Below are 4,005 nucleotides of genomic sequence, written 5' to 3' on the forward strand. Positions count from 1 at the left end.
CCGACCTCACAATTGAGAACCCGGAGGATATTCAAGTACAATTCCGAGATCCTGAACCACTAATTATTCCTCCTGAACCACAAATCATTCAACCGGAGATTGTAGAGGAAGAAACCATTAAATCAAAATCCTCTAGTGATTCGGATTCAACAAATTCAATCATGGAAAATCAGGAATCTCTAAGTATGGAAGACCGAATGAGAGCCACACGCACTGGCCAAGGTCACGCCATTATTAAGCCAGGTGTTAATGCGCCAGATTATGAAATCAAAGGACAAATCCTACACATGGTAACTAATCAATGCCAATTTAGTGGTACACCAAAAGAAGATCCAAACGAACATCTTCGAACCTTTAATAGGATTTGTACTCTATTCAAAATCAGAGAAGTTGAGGATGAACAGATCTATCTCATGTTGTGTTCTGGACTTTAAAAGGAGAAGCCAAAGATTGGTTAGAATCGTTACCCGAAGGAGCGATTGACACATGGGATGTCTTAGTTGAAAATTTTCTTAAAGGATTCTTTCCGGCATCTAAAGCCGTGAGACTTCAAGGAGAAATTGTTACGTTCGCGCAAAAGCCAAATGAAACATTATATGAGGCATGGACAAGATTCGGAAAGTTGTTGAGAGGATGTCCTCAACACGGTTTAGACACTTATCAAATAGTACAAATATTCTACCAAGGTGTCGACGTTGCTACACGAAAAGACATCGACACAGCAGCTGGTGGTTCCATTATGAAGAAAATCGCAACCGAAGCTCACAAAATTATTGATAACACAGTCTCCCACTCACATTAGTGGCACCGGGAAAAAGATATTTTTCGTTCATCTAAAGTGGCTAGAGCCGATTCTAGCCATGACTTTGATTCCGTTTCCACAAAAATAGATGCTTTCGAGAGATGAATGGAAAAGATGACTAAAGATATTCACGCAATACGAATCAGTTGTGAGCAATGCGGTGGACCACACTTAACAAAAGATTATCGTTGTAACGACATTTAATGTATATATATCATATTAAGAGATATTCGTACATCATAATATCATGATAATATAATAATTTAAAATCTCTTTTGATATTATAAACATTAGGTTAACAACATTTAACAAGATCGTTAACCTAAAGGTTTCAAAACAACATTTACATGTAACGACTAACGATGACTTAACGACTCAGTTAAAATGTATATACATGTAGTGTTTTAATATGTATTTATACACTTTTGAAAGACTTCAATACACTTATCAAAATACTTCTACTTAACAAAAATGCTTACAATTACATCCTCGTACAGTTTCATCAACAATTCTACTCGTATGCACCCGTATTCGTACTCGTACAATACACAGCTTTTAGATGTATGTACTATTGGTATATACACTCCAATGATCAGCTCTTAGCAGCCCATGTGAGTCACCTAACACATGTGGGAACCATCATTTGGCAACTAGCATGAAATATCTCATAAAATTACAAAAATATGAGTAATCATTCATGACTTATTTACATGAAAACAAAATTACATATCCTTTATATCTAATCCATACACCAACGACCAAAAACACCTACAAACACTTTCATTCTTCAATTTTCTTCATCTAATTGATCTCTCTCAAGTTCTATCTTCAAGTTCTAAGTGTTCTTCATAAATTCCAAAAGTTCTAGTTTCATAAAATCAAGAATACTTTCAAGTTTGCTAGCTCACTTCCAATCTTGTAAGGTGATCATCCAACCTCAAGAAATCTTTGTTTCTTACAGTAGGTTATCATTCTAATACAAGGTAATAATCATATTCAAACTTTGGTTCAATTTCTATAACTATAACAATCTTATTTCAAGTGATGATCTTACTTGAACTTGTTTTCGTGTCATGATTCTGCTTCAAGAACTTCGAGCCATCCAAGGATCCATTGAAGCTAGATCCATTTTTCTCTTTTCCAGTAGGTTTATCCAAGGAAATTAAGGTAGTAATGATGTTCATAACATCATTCGATTCATACATATAAAGCTATCTTATTCGAAGGTTTAAACTTGTAATCACTAGAACATAGTTTAGTTAATTCTAAACTTGTTCGCAAACAAAAGTTAATCCTTCTAACTTGACTTTTAAAATCAACTAAACACATGTTCTATATCTATATGATATGCTAACTTAATGATTTAAAACCTGGAAACACGAAAAACACCGTAAAACCTGATTTACGCCGTCGTAGTAACACCGCGGGCTGTTTTGGGTTAGTTAATTAAAAACTATGATAAACTTTGATTTAAAAGTTGTTATTCTGAGAAAATGATTTTTATTATGAACATGAAACTATATCCAAAAATTATAGTTAAACTCAAAGTGGAAGTATGTTTTCTAAAATGGTCATCTAGACGTCGTTCTTTCGACTGAAATGACTACCTTTACAAAAACGACTTGTAACTTATTTTTCCGACTATAAACCTATACTTTTTCTGTTTAGATTCATAAAATAGAGTTCAATATGAAACCATAGCAATTTGATTCACTCAAAACGGATTTAAAATGAAGAAGTTATGGGTAAAACAAGATTGGATAATTTTTCTCATTTTAGCTACGTGAAAATTGGTAACAAATCTATTCCAACCATAACTTAATCAACTTGTATTGTATATTATGTAATCTTGAGATACCATAGACACGTATACAATGTTTTGACCTATCATGTCGACACATCTATATATATTTCGGAACAACCATAGACACTCTATATGTGAATGTTGGAGTTAGCTATACAGGGTTGAGGTTGATTCCAAAATATATATAGTTTGAGTTGTGATCAATACTGAGATACGTATACACTGGGTCGTGGATTGATTCAAGATAATATTTATCGATTTATTTCTATACATCTAACTGTGGACAACTAGTTGTAGGTTATTAACGAGGACAGCTGACTTAATAAACTTAAAACATCAAAATATATTAAAAGTGTTGTAAATATATTTTGAACATACTTTGATATACATGTATATATTGTTATAGGTTCGTGAATCAACCAGTGGCCAAGTCTTACTTCCCGACGAAGTAAAAATCTGTGAAAGTGAGTTATAGTCCCACTTTTAAAATCTAATATTTTTGGGATGAGAATACATACAGGTTTTATAAATGATTTACAAAATAGACACAAGTACGTGAAACTACATTCAATGGTTGAATTATCGAAATCGAATATGCCCCTTTTTATTAAGTCTGGTAATCTAAGAATTAGGGAACAGACACCCTAATTGACGCGAATCCTAAAGATAGATCTATTGGGCCTAACAACCCCCATCCAAAGTACCGGATGCTTTAGTACTTCGAAATTTATATCATATCCGAAGGGTGTCCCGGAATGATGGGGATATTCTTATATATGCATCTTGTTAATGTCGGTTACCAGGTGTTCACCATATGAATGATTTTTATCTCTATGTATGGGATGTGTATTGAAATATGAAATCTTGTGGTCTATTATTATGATTTGATATATATAGGTTAAACCTATAACTCACCAACATTTTTGTTGACGTTTTAAGCATGTTTATTCTCAGGTGATTATTAAGAGCTTCCGCTGTCGCATACTTAAATAAGGACGAGATTTGGAGTCCATGCTTGTATGATATTGTGTAAAAACTGCATTCAAGAAACTTATTTTGTTGTAACATATTTGTATTGTAAACCATTATGTAATGGTCGTGTGTAAACAGGATATTTTAGATTATCATTATTTGATAATCTACGTAAAGCTTTTTAAAACCTTTATCTATGAAATAAAGGTTATGGTTTGTTTTAAAAATGAATGCAGTCTTTGAAAAACGTCTCATATAGAGGTCAAAACCTCGCAACGAAATCAATTAATATGGAACGTTTTTAATCAATAAGAACGGGACATTTCAGTTGGTATCAGAGCGTTGGTCTTAGAGAACCAGAAAATTTGCATTAGTGTGTCTTATCGAGTTTGTTAGGATGCATTAGTGAGTCTGGACTTGGACCGTG

At 33.3% G+C, this 4,005-nt stretch overlaps 1 non-coding gene across 1 annotated transcript; it reads right to left on the reverse strand.

Moving 5' to 3' along the window:
• Positions 1-544: 544 nt before the first annotated feature.
• On the reverse strand, positions 545-651 carry LOC139869470 (small nucleolar RNA R71). The gene has a single exon (XR_011766078.1). It is a non-coding gene; the product is annotated as a small nucleolar RNA R71 (small nucleolar RNA).
• Positions 652-4,005: the final 3,354 nt, after the last annotated feature.

The sequence above is a fragment of the Rutidosis leptorrhynchoides genome, chromosome 9 (genome assembly GCF_046630445.1).
Source record: "Rutidosis leptorrhynchoides isolate AG116_Rl617_1_P2 chromosome 9, CSIRO_AGI_Rlap_v1, whole genome shotgun sequence".
NCBI classification, from domain to species: Eukaryota; Viridiplantae; Streptophyta; class Magnoliopsida; order Asterales; family Asteraceae; genus Rutidosis; species Rutidosis leptorrhynchoides.